Source organism: Wyeomyia smithii, chromosome 2 (genome assembly GCF_029784165.1).
Source record: "Wyeomyia smithii strain HCP4-BCI-WySm-NY-G18 chromosome 2, ASM2978416v1, whole genome shotgun sequence".
Lineage (NCBI taxonomy): Eukaryota > Metazoa > Arthropoda > Insecta > Diptera > Culicidae > Wyeomyia > Wyeomyia smithii.
In genome coordinates this window covers 216,453,257-216,470,422 of record NC_073695.1, presented here as the reverse complement: position 1 = coordinate 216,470,422, position 17,166 = coordinate 216,453,257, and the positions used below count along the sequence as shown (strand labels likewise).

Sequence of the window (17,166 nt, the reverse complement as noted above, 5' to 3'; positions counted from 1 at the left end):
ATAGGAAGAAAAACTATCTTCAACAACTTCAACATCAACAACTTTGTAAAGGAACATTTTTCTTTAGAATATTACTATCGAGCTTTAGATCCATTTTGATTTCCCTCTAAGCTCTTTCCCTAGAAGGCTGTCGAGTAATTAACTTAGCGTCTCCACCAATTCAACAGTGGAGTGGGCGCACGGTTAACGTTCGCGTTGGAGTTGGTGAAAGCTTTTCTGGCGTAACTGGAATGGTTAGAGGCACCAAAATTAACTGGAATTGTGAAATACCTATAATCTTTCATTTTTTGCCAGTTTGAGCTCTTGGCCGAAGCCTGTGTTGATCAGTGTAATGAATACATTTTCAAGAGAAATAAATCGGGTTTTCTTCAAGTACAGTTTTCAAAAAAAATCTGTATCAAGAATAACGTACTTTCAGTTCTAGAAAGTGTATTTAAAACATAATTTTAGTTGTGCCTTGTGTCTTTGCTTGCGTATAGTTTCATGTATATAGTTTTATGTACCTCAATTCATTTTGATCAATTTTCTGGATAGGGCAACCAAGCGTCATATCTGTTGCAATTTTTTTTGGTTGTCACCCGTTTTTATCAAGCCTACAAATCGAAAACCACCCTCATCGATAAGCATTGCTACCTCATTGCTCCCAGCATTAACAGTCAGTCAAACGGTTACACCAGGAACATTTTATCATAAGCTAAAACATGCTGTGTGGAAATTGCAAAATTCCAGCCGGATAAGCTTAAGGTGAACCTCATTGAATCCAAAAATGGCCGACTTCGAGTCACCACTTCGAATTTTTAAAAGCACAAGACTCGGAAATACTCATTGCGTTCCCTATGAAAATTCTATTTTATGTTTGCTTCACCACAGCAAACATAAAATAGCATCTTCACAGGGAACGCATTAACTATTACCGAGTCTTGTGCTTTCTAGAATTCAATGTAGTGACTCGAAGTTGGTCATTTGGATCGAAATCAATTTTTCCCCCAATACGGCGGTAGGTATCTGCCTAACCTCTGCTCTATTAATATTGATTCTACCCCACATTGCAATCGTTCGCTTTGGGGAATCCTGTTGCGTTTTAATAGCCTACTGTGCTGTTTCGCAGAATTGGTTCTAGTTTCGTTATTATGTGTGTAAGCCTACCTTCTTATGCAAACCGAAACAAAAGGTACTGATTACCAATTTGTGCCTGAATGAGTTGATTTTTTCATGCTCCACCAGCTTCTGTTTCTGTGCAACTTGATAAAAATTCTTCAACCTTCAAGAGCAATCTAATCCTGAGAAGGATTCGTTTGGAATTATAATCGAATGAAGTCGTATGTTGAAAAATATTCTACATGTCACTATTTTTTGAAGATTAAGTTTCAGTACAATTTCATTTTAATGATATGATATGTTATGCTCGTTTGGAAAATTACCTGAATCTGATAAGATTTCTCACCAGCCATTGCATTCATTGCAAAGTTCCTTTGAATTCCCTAGTAAATGCAGAAGTGCTTCTACGTTTGCCTACGGGAAAAATCAAATTCACAGGAATGGTTAAAAAGCTATAATCTTCCATTTTTTTCAGTTTAAGCTCTAGGGCAAAGTCTATGATTACCAGTGTAATTCATATACTTACTTTGATTTTATACATTTTCGAAACAGTTAGGACCCGAGCAAATCGGAACATGGCATATATCACTCGACTCAGCTCGACGAGCTGAGAATTTTCTGTATGTGTGTGTGTGTGTGTGTGTGTATGTGCAGATTTTTATTCTCACTCACTTTTCTCAGAGATGGCTAGACCGTTTTTCATGAAATTAATTGCCAATGAATGGTCTTGTTGTCCCATAAGACCCTATTGAATTTTATTGTAATCGGATTTTTAGTTTAGAGGTTATGTATCAAAATGTAAAAATCGTGAAACAACATCATCTCAAAAACTACACAACCGATTTGAACAAAATTAATTTCAAATGAACTGGCCACCTTAAAAACCCTTAACTTTTGAATTTTATTAAGATTGAACTTCGGGTTCAGAAGTTATGAAAAGTAGTCAGTGTCAATTAGTCAGTTAGTGTCAATTAATAAGTCTAGCTACCTCATAACACCCTATTGAATTTACTGTAATCGAACTGTAACTTCGTCTGTAAAGTACCGAAATGTGAAAATCACGAAACTTCATTATCTCAGAAACTACACAACCAATTTGATCAATATTATTATCAGATGAGTGGGCTAGTTAAGGGTTAACTGATGAATTGTGATTAAACACATGGTTTCAAAGTTCGGCTGCCCGATACGTTCCCATTTCATTTGATTATAATCGAACTTAAGCGACCGTTATGTATTAATTTGTTAACAATACAACGAAAGTCTATTATCTCAAAGATTACATGACTTATTTGAACATAACTAGTGTCATACGAAGGAGTCATCTCTCAAACTTACAAATAACAAACTTCATAACAATTTGATATGTGGCTCAAAAGTTGTGGAAAGAAAAGAAATTCAAAGACTATTTTAAACTATACCTGCTTTGATCGATATATGTGGCCTTAACATAATTTAAATGTGGTATCGTACTATTTGAACATTCCAAATTCATTGATTCCTTGCGATGTGTTTAAAGCCTGCAAATGCACGACGAATCGGCCATAGGATATGATCAAAGTCAAATAACAAATCGTTTAAAATGATTGGTTTAATCGAAATGACAACATCCTCGACTTTTGGCTTCTGTACATCGCCTTAATTCTGAATATATTTATATTGGGTGGTATTAGGCCATTTCAGCAGATTTTCTGGCATCAATCTCGGAAATACCCATATTGGGAGTTATTTAGTTGTTTTGGTTGTTTTCCAGAAACTAAAAGTGGTCGTCTTTAAATTCAAAATGGTGTCCAGGGTCACTGTTTGGTTTCTATGCATCATCTCGATTACGGAAATTTCCATATTGAGTATTATTCGGTCATTTTCGAATTTTTCCTAGAAGTTGCCATTTAGCAATTCAAAATGGTGCCTGAGGTAAATTGTTAGCTCATTGCATCATTCTGGTTCCAGCGATACACAGATTGAATGATATTTGGCTATTTTTGGCTGTTTTTCACAAACCGGAAGTCGCCATCTTGGATTTCAAAATGGTATGTAAGATAATTTCTAGCCTCTGAGCGTCATTCTGGTTGAAGAAACACCCATATTGGATGTTATTCGATCATTTTCGGCTGTTTCCCAGGAACCGGAAGTCGCCAAATCAAATTCCAAAATTGGGTCTGTGGTCGATTACAGCTGCTGTGTATTATTCTAGATCCGGAGATACTCATGTTAGACGGAAATCGGCAATTTTTGGCTGTTATTTAGAAACCGGAAGTCGCTATTTTGGATTTCATAATGGCATTTGGAGACAATTTCTGGATTTTGAACGTCATACTGGTTAAAGAAAAACTCATATTGGGTGGTATTTGGTCATTTTCTGCTGTTTTCAGAAACCGGAAGTCGCCATCTTAGAATTCAAAATGCTATCTGTGGTCGAGTTTAGCTCCTGTGTATCATTTTAGATCCGGATATTATTATATTGGGTGGAAATCGGCCATTTTTGGCTGTTTTCCAGAAACCGAAAGTTGCCATCTTACAATCCAAAATGTCGTTGTGTTTCATTTGTATGGGACCCCTCCCTTTCAAAAGAGAGTGGGGTGTTAAAACATTATCGACATTAGCACTAAAAACATTCCCTGCCAAATTTGGTTCCATTTGTCCCTACCTTTCAGAAACTCCAACTATTAGGGACATATTAGTTACCCCGTAGAACATCCACATGCCAAATTCGGTTTCATTTGTTTGGCTTGTTCTTGAGTTGTGCAAAAATTTATGTTTCATTTGTATGGGACCCCTCCCTTCCAGAAGAGGGAGGGGTCTCAAACTATCATACGAACCTTTATCGACACCAAAAACCCCTACATACAAATTTTCACGTCGATCGGTTCGGTAGTTTTCGAGCCTATATGGATCAGACAGGCAGACAGACAGACCGGACTGCATTTTTATATGTATAGATTACAACCTCAATGTTTTAGAACCTAAAGAGTGAATATACATTTATTGGTTTGAAGCATTCATGTAAATCTATTTTTACAAATAAAAGAGTGAATGAGAAAGGCTGGGTCTGGCCGCTAGGTGGATTAATTTAGGTTTTTATTTAGTTTGGTTGACAAACTCTAGCAGTGGGTAAAACCATAAAATTCATAGACCCTTCTTACCTTTTTATATGGTTACAAAAAATACTCATGCAACACCACTCTTGCGTATCTTTTTTACCTTCTCCTGTGTCTTTGAGTTGGGAAAGCTAAATTTGGCGTCAAAATTTCGTTGATTCTGTTTTGATACTTCTTCAGGCACTCGTTTAACGGCCTTTTCATTGAGTCTATTTATCATTTTTATTCCCTTTAGATTGGACTTCTGAACGTAACCGGAACGGAGTCTTTTTTTCGTTCTGGTGTGCAACCGGAACGGACCAAGCCGGATCCTGGATTCAATTTTTTGTTGCGATGTCGACCACTAAACATGAGTAATAAATTAAAAAACATAGCTTTCCTCGGCTTAAGCGGTTCACGGGCACTCATTTGTTTAAACTTTCAATTGTGCGTTTTTCAAGTTCCACTTGGTCAATCACTCCTCTCGTCTTGTACGATAAGCACAACTGGTTCATGTGTATGTGAATGTTTTCTTCCATCTCATTCCTCCCTTTTCTTTTTTGTTTGACGCTACTCACGAAGGTATGCCTTACTTCATTAGCAAGTGTGGAGACGGCGCGCAGGAAAAAGTTCTTCGTTCAACATAATGCTCGCATAAATCGTTTGCGGTTAGGTGGAGGAAAGTGGAATTCAGCGAAAACAAAAATTTATTTGCTAGGAACATTGATAGAATTGTCGTTTGGTCGAATTTGGGAGCAGGTTTCCGTTAATTGCTTTATGACGTTTTGCCGTAGTTACGTGTGCTATTTCCGACCACTATATGCCATAGTACCGTAGCGCACTAATTGGTCGGACCAGCTCTCGTTTTCGATTTTAATAATTGTCAGTTTTTTTGCAGCTGACATTCAGATTAACGAATAAAAGAGAAGTCATAACAGACGGTACCTCGCAATTCACATGGGAACTTGTCTTAAAATTAAATTTTATGAGAAGGTTCATATATTGTAGATATCTAACAGCACACTAGTGTCGGATAATTTTTTTCCGTAGTTAAAATACTCAATCAATTCTCAGTTTTAGGGCGCAGTCAGTCACATGTTTAAAATGTAAGCGTTAAGTTTATGCTTCTGTTTCGATCCAGTTGCAATAGTGTCATAATGGTATTAAAATAAATTGCACCAATTTAGTACCTCAATCGAATCAGTTTCACTCAACAGGATTACAGTGGGCCGGTTATTACGCCATGAAACGAACTTACTTTCAACATAAGAAAAAAGTGAGGTTAAATTTATCGTGCTGCACATGACTTTTAAAATGAGTAGAGATTTGAAGAGCAAGGAAAAAAGTTACCTACAAAAACTATTCACAAAAGTCACTCGCTTTCTTCCGTGCAACCTCTTGATGCCGGACGGCAAACGATGAAAAGTACCGCTCAAGTCTAATGAAGGTCTTGAACAAAACACGTATGTGGTGGGCTCATAAATGGACTTTAAATCCAGCCTGTTTATAGTGTTTGCAGCTGAGCGGAAAAGAAACCGATTAACGCTATCGTAAAACGGTTTCATTTCGATTCCGAATAACGATCTTAGGCTGGTGGCGAATGTGGCTTATTTCTGCTGCAGTGGCTTAATTGACAGACGGCCAGTCCGTCGTCGTCGTCGTCGTCATCGCGAATCAGGTTTGACGCTCTGGGCCGGCAGGAAGCACCCAAACATCGCAAGACGCGCATGTATAACGGACGGTTCTATAACGGATCTTGTCGTTTTACTTGCGCATAAAATTCGAAAGAGCGTTCGCTTCTCTATACTCGCAATTAATCCCTTGTTTTAGCAGTATAAACTTCTCATACGTTTTGATTGTGTCACAACAACCAGATTCGCTTTGGAGCTTATTAGAAGAGTCGAAAAAAACGACTTGTTGACGATCGATTTACGGTCTATGATATGAACTTTATTATAATTAGAGAGCACTGGGGTGTAATCAGTTCTGTATCTTGTAACTGTAATGCTACGATAATAAACAAGGCTGAATGCTCGTCTTTCACGCCGCTGTGAAAAAAACCAATATCAATAAAACTTTTATTGTGAAGTTTATATTATTTTTGTTAGAAATTAATAATTAATATTCAGATTTTATTTTACTCTGGAAGGTTATGACAGGAAAATGTTCAACATATGTGTGTGCTTCCTGCTTAGCCATTAAAAACAAGCTTGATAAGAGCAATGGTGGTATCGGATGGTTTCATCTATATTTGAACAAAAAAAAACATTGAATTTAAGACATTCTTCTCTTTTTATATGTTTAAAAAAAAAACATTTGCCCCGTTTCCATGTTGGCCATTGCCTTCCTATATTTGCTACGTGGTGCTCCTATATTGTCCATATTGCGGAAAATGTAACAGAACAGCAAAACATTCGTATAATCCCTCGAATTTATTTTGTAATTTGATTACCCGGTCTAGTCTTAGTTCTTAGAATAGAAATTTCAGTAACAAGTAATCAAAACTGGCGAAATCCTCACAATAAAAATATAGCTATTCAATTCCGATTTGGATAAGGTTACATAGGGCTAGATTGAATTACATTTTTGCACCTAAGGCAATGACAACTTATTACATGTATCTACTTCAACAGTTAGGGCCAATTCTTCTGCAATTTTCGGCACCTATGACATCGACTAGATAACGAAACTTACGCGCTTTCCCAACACTCGTAAAACTAATCGAAACGCCAGTGGACGGACGTGACGAAACCAAAGGCGAAGCTGAGCAAACGAGTGACGGCATATAAACACGCTTAACTTAACGATTTTGTTGCACTTCTTCCCGTGCTATGTGTGTACCGGAGTTCATGGAGGCGTGAGGTTGCGAAGATCAACAGCAAGCAGCGAGTGACTTGCAATCACTTTCAACATCATATCTTGTCGTCGTCTTATCGAATCGCTCGCCTGCTCGCGAACGAACAGGAAGCTTAAAGGGCTATTCCCACTGCTTCCGTTCCGGGACCGGGCTCGTCCGGGACTTTTCATACATTCACACTGCGCCGTGCTTGAACCGTGCCTGCGCTGCGCTCTGGTTGAGAAATGTTGATGTGTGTATGTGAAAGAACGTCTTTCTCTTTTTTCATACCGCAGCTCACTCCGCGCGAAATATGTCACTACTACATACACGCATCCACCCGAGTGCCTTCCGTGCACTCTCCGGCCAACACAAAGTATCGTCGGCAACGATAGTTTTTCTCTCGCACTGCGGCAGCACGACGGCAACTCAACGCTGCCCCGGTCTGGGCACGGCGCGTCGGTGTGAATGCGTTCATAACGCATGCAATCAATCTCAAACGAGCCCGGACGACACACGGAACTGCCACAGCCCGGTCCCGGCCCGGTCCCGGAACGGAAGCAGTGGGAATAGCCCTTAAGACGAAGCAAGGCACGGACACAAATGTGTTTGTGTGTGTGCTTATGTGTGCCGAAGCACCTGGGGAAAGGCACGATAGAGAACAATTATTCACTTTACCCAGTTCACTGGCACTCTCGATGAATTACGCAGCTCTGCCTGAAGAACTGCCTAACGGAGCTTCAAATTGACCCGACCGACCGATGTGTCAAATTATAACGGTACGCCTTACTGAACATATATATTTGAACCAAATGTCCATATGTGTGAGATATTTTGGGTCATTGATTGAATTCAAGTTATAGCCTTTCCATGGAAATACAGTACAGACGAAAAGCTTTCACAGGTGCTCCAATTGTTATTTAGTTGTAATGAAAGATACGTAATGCTCTGGTAGTGTAGATTCATATCGATAGTTGCCACGGCAATGCTTATTAAGTTTAATTTACCCATTTAAGCGCGAGTTATCGTGCTTGTATCGCAATTTTGTTGCACGACTGTGAGAGTCATAAACTGCAATGATTGGTCCGCCAACAACATAATAATTTACGCTTCGAATCTAATTTGTTTATTATGTAAATCACATCGCAATATAATCGCATCAGTACGGCTGACATAAGAAACGTGATAAGTGAGGAATAAACGTTAATTGAAGCACCACAATTGAGAACGATTGCAATATATCGTTGAAAAATAATTCTCACAATGACACCTATTCCACTTCAGAACATCACAAACCGTAATGTCTGTTTCACGTAATTGCAATGCGATCGAAGACAGAGTTTTTATTTTGTGTAGTTTAGTGATTCGAAAGTCGTAATAATGTTCAGCTAATCAAACTCATCGAGGAGTTGATATTGTTCCCATGCAAACTTGTACAATCATCGATAACCGTTCAAGTTTTGTTATGCATCGAGTGTTGAAACATAACTGCGCCTCGAACAATTCACAGTTACAGTATTTGTTTGCACACCATTTCTTATTCGCGTAGAATATGCGTAAAATTAATATCAAGAGCTCAGAACAAAACATCATAAAACATGCCAACCTTCGATTGACTTATTGTTCGACTCTTGACACCTAAAAATTCATGGTCAGTCAACCATTGTTCAAAGACAATGAATGACAATGTTGTAAATGTTGAACTCTTTTCACCTGTGCTATGGAAACACAGCACTGCTTTTTTTTCTTTTGACTTTTTTCGTGGAGGTCCAATACCGCCAAGTAATAGGTACTAAGTTGCACATCGTGTTTAATGTTTTTTTTTTTTTACTGTCGTGAAATTAGTTTCAAACCAAGCGTAACTTCTTGAACAACGCCTAGAGGACCTCTACAGCATATGCTATGATTGCTTACAAGTTAATAACTTCGATTCAAGCGTGAAGCTCAAGGTGTTAAAAGCTATCACTAAAAAATACTTAACGATGGAATGCTGCTTTTATTTGACGCTTCCTGTCATTCAGCTTGCAAATTTTTATGTACGCTTTTTGTTCGACACACACAAAAAAAAAATGAAATTGATTTCCGATATCTTTCTGATGGGTTTCGAAATGTTTATCTGTTTGCATTAGATCAACAATAGTTATAACACTGTTAATGAAATTCGATTACCTCAGAAAATTTAAATACAATTCATATATAATAGTTACTATGTATTTGCAAGTAAACACTGTAAAGTATAGATTTTCATAACCCGATTCGTCAATTCTGGAGTACTTTGTGATAAGGTCGTATGTGCAAACGTAAACAAAATGAGTAGGAGATGATTTGTGCTTGTGAAGTACTAGGGATATAACTCTCACTCGTTTTGTTTACGTTTAGACATACAATTATTCACAATGCTTTCAGCTCAGCTAACCACAGAGATCCAATCCAACACGATAACACAGTTAATTGTAATGGAATTTCTATAATTTATTCCGATTGAAATTTATTACAATCACTTGTGTACATGTGAAAATTTTTATCTTGATCATCTCCCTGATGTGCATATTTTCTATTCGCGAAGTAATTTAAATGTAAATTATATTTTTCTCACAATTAATAATAACGTTATATTTTTTTCTAATTTTCAGGTAATTTGAATACATGATTACTCCTGATTACTTCTACATAGAAGTAAGTATGGATAGACAATGAGTAAGTATAGCTGATGATGTAAACGAATATCAAAAACACAAATGCTAACTGAAATCTCAACTTGTTGTCGATTCTCTTGAAGTTTTTTAAGAAGTAACGAATCGTGAAACGAAATGATTTATATCATTTCGTTGCTTCTTCAATTCTGAAAGCCTACATTTTTTGGTAGAACTGTCCTACTCATTTGATCAATGTTTACCTCTTGTTCATTGAAAAAATGGGAATTTTTATGGGTCTAAACTCGTAAAATGGATCATCAAAAATCGCGATGTCTGATTTTTTCAAATAAATATTAAAAACACTGGTAGATTTGTATCTTGGAACATAATTTTTAATTTTTTCTACCTTTTTCAATAGTAAATAATCGAATAATAAGAAATTTCGAAAAAATTCCTAGATTCATTCTTTTTTGATCAAAAAGAACGACATTTGGATGAAAATTCGGTGCTGTTTGAAAGTGAAATATTTATATCACAAAATTTTCAAAAAACAAAGTATCCAAAACATTCAACTTTTTTTTTCGTACAAATACTAGTTGTTGCATTTAGAAATACTCTTTGTGTAAAATAACACTGATAATTTGTCAATCATTCGTAAAAATGTATATTTTTGAATGTCCAATGTTTTTTCTTACCCTTGTTAAAGTAATCATTGTTAGTGATTATGTTGTGGCGTAACATAATTTTAGCTGTGTGAAACTATCTGATTTTGTGCCAAATAATCGTCATTTGCAGGAAGCATTACTTTTCTAATTTTACGAAAAGAAAACGGCGGCTGAAGCGCATCGAGAGTTGAAAAAGTTTCTTTGAATGCTGTTCTAAGTGAAGCAATGTGCCGTGACGGTTATTTTGATTATTATTTCGAAGACGTTGATTCAGAGAAATGAAAATTTATGCCAATCGCAGGAACAGATTGCTTCGGTATTTGGAACCTGTTAAGCTATTTCCAAGCAATCGAATGCTTTGAGAATGATTGAAAAACAAAGAACTTAGGTTCCTTATGATTAGAGGCGTCGTTTTTCGGTTGTGGAAAATTGTTCCAGCGACAAAAAGGAAGGGTTTTCTCCATTGCATCGTGACGACTGATGAAAAATCATCCTTATACGTCGTTGGTTCGGTCGAATATACACGGAGTGAAGGTTATGCTGTATGGTAGGACCAGGTCGATGTTATTTATTATGAGCCACTGAATTAGAACAAAACCATCACTGGGAAACGGTATCGACTTCAATTGATTAATCCTGGAACTGTGTGAAACATGGCCACAATAAGAGTAGAGGCACGTAAAAGCGATTCTAATGCATCGCTGGCAAAGCCGTTAAAACTTATGTAGAAACGCTCGAATGGGAAGTCCCACCTGACCCGCCATACTTAGCAGTTTGATAAGTACCGACTGTCAAAATTTCAGCCATTTATGTTTACGCATTTACAAGTTACAGCACTAAGAAGTGATTAACCTCCGAGTTTTTTTAATATGGAAAAATCTGAGTTTCAAGTTTTGATCGAATACTACTATCTGCGCAACAAAACGATATCCTAGACCACGGCCAAACTGGATAAGGAACGATTCATAAGTGATTTATCGAGTTTCGCTGTGGCCGTACGAGAACAGTTGATGCTGAATGATCCGGGCGCCCAAAAGAGGTCATTACACCAGGAAACGTCGAAAAAGTCCATGATATAATGTTGAATGATCCCAAAGTGAAATTTAGAGAGGTAGGTAATGCTATAGGCAGGCTCGCGCGATGGGTGCCGCGTTTGCTCTGGTGAACCAAAAACGAATTCATGTGACGACTTCTCAGCAGAATTTGGCATTATTTTCGCGTAAGCCAACCGAGTTTTTGCGCTGATTCATAATCATGGATGAATCCATGGATCTGGATCCATCACTCACTCCTGAGTCAACGCAACAGGCAAAACAGTGGGTTTTAGCGGGCCAAAGTGCCCAGAAGCGTCCAAAAACGCAACAATGGGTCGGAAAGATTATGGCCTCCGTATTTTGGGATGCAGATGGCATAATGTTCGTGGACTATCTTGAAAAAGGTAAAACCATAACCTTCAGGTTCCCTAACCTGAAGAGATGGCTCACTGGTAAGCGTTCTTACTCAAATGAGGCGCTCATAGCTAAAACTGAGGCGTATTCCGATCGACAACTTTTCGGACGGTTAGTTAGTTAGTTAGACGGAAAGTTAGAAAACCGTTGGACTCGCTGTATCGACCTAAAAGGAGTGTATAATTGGAAATAAAACCGACTATGGCCAAAAAAAACGTATCCGCGATTTATTTTTCAGGTACTTTCCAGAATGCCAGAAAAACTGATAACAAAAGAAAAAAATTGTTGAATATTTGAGAAAGGCCCAGAATCGGCTGTTCGACGAAGCTTTGTCAGGATGCCGGAACAAGAGCGTTGTACGGTATTCACGTCGACTTTTTGGATCCGTCTCTTAATTCTAGTAATCAACTGTTTGCGGTTCCTTGCTCTCCAGTTGTTTTTATACACTACATGTTTTTGTCTAATATCCTGGCCGGTTATCCTCTACCTTCTGCCGCTCATAGCAAGTCCGTCCCATTTGCGCTTTGGTGCTGACGAGAAAACAGCAATTAAAAATCGTAACGCTTTGGGTGAAATTTTGCACTTGAATGCATTTTCAATCAAGACCATCAACAGAATTTAGTACTGCAATGACAATCTAACACTTTTGCATCATAAAACTTGTATAAACACCGAAACTTTATCAAAATTTGTTGAAAATCATAAGCTGGGACTCACATGCGATTACTTTTACGGTACGTAGCCAAAATGACAGCAAGTCAGTCCCATAGCCAGCTACGACCGGTGATGAAAAACAAACTACTGCAAATCGACGGCGGTGCTATAGCTTGCGTTTGGAATGAATCCATCGCAGGTCAATTCATAAATGACCTTCTCTCGTGCTTCATTAAATAAGTTTTTTTGTGAGAAGCATAGCACAATGTACCAACTGCGCCGCTCAAAATAAAATTTGATTTTGTTTTTACATTTGATACTACTGATAAATTCGAAATCAGTTTAGGTGTAGGCACTTGTTCTAAATTTTCCTGAGAGCGGTCACACGTTCGTGACGGCGGACAGCTTCCACGTAGCAGAGGAAGCAAATATGAAAGAACACCTATAGCTTAGGAAAATGTTTGCTCCTTTAAAAAACAGCTAAGTAGCGAACCGAAGTATTTAATAGACTGGCAAATTCTTCAAAACGAAATTCGCGACAATAATTGAACAATTCTTGCCCACGTCTTTACATAAAATACGGATAAAATACGAAAAGTAGTATTCACTAAAGAATGCTTCAACTAACAATACAGTGACACACCTAAAGCGTTCACTGTCAACTAACAACAGCTGGAAGAAGCTACTGGTGGAAACTTTGTCTTGAAGATAACATTGTACTATCAGCTAGAACCACACGATGTAGACCGCGTAAAATTCAATCAAACCTCCTATCAAATATCACTTGGTACATCCAATTCTAATCCTGAAGACCATAAGTTGTGGTAAATATCACATTTTTCATAATCATTATTAGCTGTGGGGTTAAATTGCGAAGTACTATCAGCTAGAACCACACGATGTAGACCGCGTAAAATTCAATCAAACCTCCTATCGAATATCACTTGGTACATCCAATTCTAATCCTGAAGACCATAAGTTGTGGTAAATATCACATTTTTCATAATCATTATTAGCTGTGGGGTTAAATTGCGAAGATTTTTGCAGTGGGACCGACTTGCGATCACTTTTGTTATGGGACAAACCGACTTGCTATTTTTTTCATAACTTCTCAGAACGAAGTATTCAAAAATATTTGTTTTATCGAAAGTAGATATAAAAAGGAATTGATTCCATAAATAAACTCAAAATTGACAAAAATGCAATTGGGACGGACTTGCCATGAGCGGCAGCCTTCCTGGCGAAGTTTGCGAGAAATTATGTACAGTCGAATTTCGCTTTCAAAATGGCTTACCGTGAACTGTTTGCCAAAAAATGTTGTACAGTTTACACAAAACAAAAATACTGGCATGAAGAGGAGAGAGAGAAAGCTTTCATATAAGTTTTCTCATTCCTCTCTAAGTGTATTGGTTGTTGAATAAATGACCACTTCTATCGTAATGGTATTTGAGCTCTGCCAGAAAGATTTTTTGAACGATTTATTGATAACTTTTTTTTTAAATAAAGTAGCATTTTTAATTAATAAAACAGCCACAATAAGAGCATTTAAAAAAACAACTTTGTTGCGCATCTCATACTTCAAATATATCTCCATCTATAGTAATTTTAAGTTTGGGCAGAGTTGATGAAATATCCTTCTGTAAATTTCTTTTCAAAATGCGTTGCATACATCATTGTCGTTTTCAAAACCAAACCGAGGAGCATATCAGCCTTCAACATAACGGATGACCCACTTTTCGTACTACCCCTTTTCAACATAATTGTCCACATTCCAACAATTTTTCCAACATACTGGACCGTACTACCTCTTCCAATATAAAGTTGAACGATCAACTGAATCGCATGCTGCCTCGAAGTCTTTAAGTCAGATGATAAGCTTGTAAGTTGTTTTCTTGATTTCTATTAAGGATAAAGTGACCAAATAGTTGAAGCTCCAACGCGGGACACCAAAATAATTCTGTGATGAAGAGAATAGGAGGTCGAAAAGTATTTCAAAAAATCGATTCAAATTTACATTTTTTTCCTATCACAATGATTCTATGCATAAAAATAATTTCTGCTTTGTGTAGAAGTGAAACACTTTTACTTATATTTTTTCTGAACACTTCGCACCTCTCTTTCAAATTAAATTTTAAAATTTTTGCAATGATCTGACACCCTCCCAGCTGATCTCGAGGTAGGATGCTGACTTAACATACCAGTCGTCGTAAGTTCGAGTCTCGGCTCGAGAGAGACCGTTAGTATCAGTAGAATCGTAGCGCTGGTCCTGTACACTTTAACAGTTGGCTGCGAATATCGAATTTCCAGCAAAATACCCTCACATGCTCTTATGAAATCGACCAGCAATATGGTGAACTTGGTGAAAATTTGCAGAATAAACTATTTCCCGCAAAGCTTCTATACTTATCACACCACTTAATCACCTCCAATATTCACCTCTCAATGCTCCAACATTCATTCCACTGTTAAGGTTAATAATATATACAATCCAATCATGGAAAGGTTGATGGCTTCCTTATTATGCATAAGGAAGCCATCAACCTTTCCACGACCACCGCATTTCTCGAATGCTTAATGAAATATCGTAACCACTTTTGAGTTTGTCGTGAAATCTCCAAAATACTTCTAATTCGTTGTTTTTTACGATGCTTCTCTCGGTTTTGTTTCCATTTTCACACTGGTAATACCAGCACTTATAAGTCACGTTACCTCTTAAATTCTGTATGCTTGTATTTTTAAACTAAGAAACATCGTGAATGTTCGACTAATTTTCGTGAAATATCGGTCAAAATGGGCTGAAACTTGTCTCAAAAGTTAAACGCGATTTTAAATCACGGTTTTTATTTCTTTCTTTTGTCAACTTAATATCAGGAGTCAAACTGTGCGCCCGTGTTGTTAGACTTGTCAGCAGCTGGCTGCCCGAGCATTTAGAGCAAAAAGTTTGAAATTGATTATGTAAACTACACATTGTAAAGTAGATTTGCGTTCAAGTTATGTGCTTTTAGTAGTTTTATCAGATCATTTTATAGAGCAGGTAATCAAGAGTGTTTTTATTGATATCAACATATAAAAAGGTTTATATTGATGATTCTGTTAAATTGAAGGGGACCATGCACTGTCAGTAATGATTCTGAGTATAAGACCTTCATGGAGTTTTTCGTTAAGAGACGTGGCTGCATAACATCATGGAAGGTTACCTAGGTTACCGATGTTGTACGTACTCAAACAACCGCAGTGCTGTCGAATGCAATTATATCATAATTATTATATTATTATTTAAATTTATTTCCATCTGACCACTGTGGTCCTAATGAAATGCTGGTACAATAACAAAAAAGAACAAAAGGCAACATTTTATATGTATATTGTTCAGACATTAGCAGTTATCAACTAGATATCGATAGTGTAAGTTATCATACTTACCTTACCAGTCAACTCCAGGCCGAAGTGTCCCTTGCTGTTCGAAGAACTCGTCTCCATTCCATTCGGTCCATGGCTGCAGCTCGCCAGCCATGTCGTCTGCGGAGGTCCCGTAGGTCGTCTTCCACTTGATCGAGCCACCTTGCTCGTTGCGCGCCCCGTCGCCTCGTTCTAGTAGGTCGTTATCCAGAAGCATTTTCACCGGGTTGTCGTCCGACATCCTAACGACATGCCCAGCCCACCGTAGTCTCCCGAGTGTAAGTTACCAATAGAAATAAAAAATATAGTATAAATTTAAATAATTATGTCGAATCATGTTTAGTATGAATAAAAATCATATTTAGTATGATTTCTATAGCTGGAATAAACTTATTTGGTTACCTGTCATAATCTTCAACGCAGTGAAAAAAAATAAGAACAGATTTAGATGGAATTCGAGATTTGTAAAAATTAATCTCATACATCCTGAGATTCGTGAATCTGAGATGCGTGTTTCGAAGATTACAGTATTCTTAGTGTAGTTAATGGAAGATTTCAATAATGAACAATGTGGAAAGTGGTTCACTATTAAAGAAAAAACTTTTGTTTCATTATGTCGTCACTGGATGTCGCACCAGATGATTCTGTATGTTCGCAATGAAAATCTTGAGCTATCCGCTCGCAAGTTGGCAATTTGTGATGTCCATCGACATAAAGTCCAGCAGTGGCTGAAAAATAAAGGTAGCTGACTCTTAAACTCATTCGAAAAAAAAAATCATCAAATGAATTTTTGGGCGTAAATTTCATTCCTCGTTCGATCGACAGGGTGCCACGAGAGACTGTAGAATAAAATATGCAATCGAAATTGCCAAGAAAATTTTTTGTTCAGCAAATAGGGTAGCGAACGGCTGCCCATAGGAATGTAGTATTTGGAGTCTTCTTTCAACACAAATAAATAATATTGCTTGCATCTTTATTTTTAGAGAGTAATTAGGGTAAAGTTGCTGTCTATCTACTCTAAAAATAGAATTATTTTCTTTGGGCCATTCAACGAGGCGAAAATTTCCGCACAGTTTTGATAACATAAAACTATTTGAAACCAGCATCGTGAAGCGATGCTCAGTGAAGCTGTAGCAATAACTATGTCTGATGCCTACATTGAATAATTAAAAAATCAAGTTTACTGTCCGAATTTTTTCGTGTTGAAACTTCATAAAGCTTATTTTATACCTTCAAAAAGGTATGCGAAAACGACACTATTACAGCGTTAGCCAAATCCCAACTTTCTTGCAAGCGTTTTATGCTCACCTCGGTTGGTAAGTCCGATGCGCAAACCGTCATTGCGGCCATAAA

The 17,166-nt window shown here is 37.5% G+C and overlaps 1 protein-coding gene across 3 annotated transcripts in view; it reads left to right on the top strand.

The window, feature by feature from the left end:
- Positions 1-17,166, top strand: part of LOC129721836 (uncharacterized) — a 185,793-nt gene that overhangs the window by 91,281 nt on the left and 77,346 nt on the right. The window lies entirely within an intron of this gene.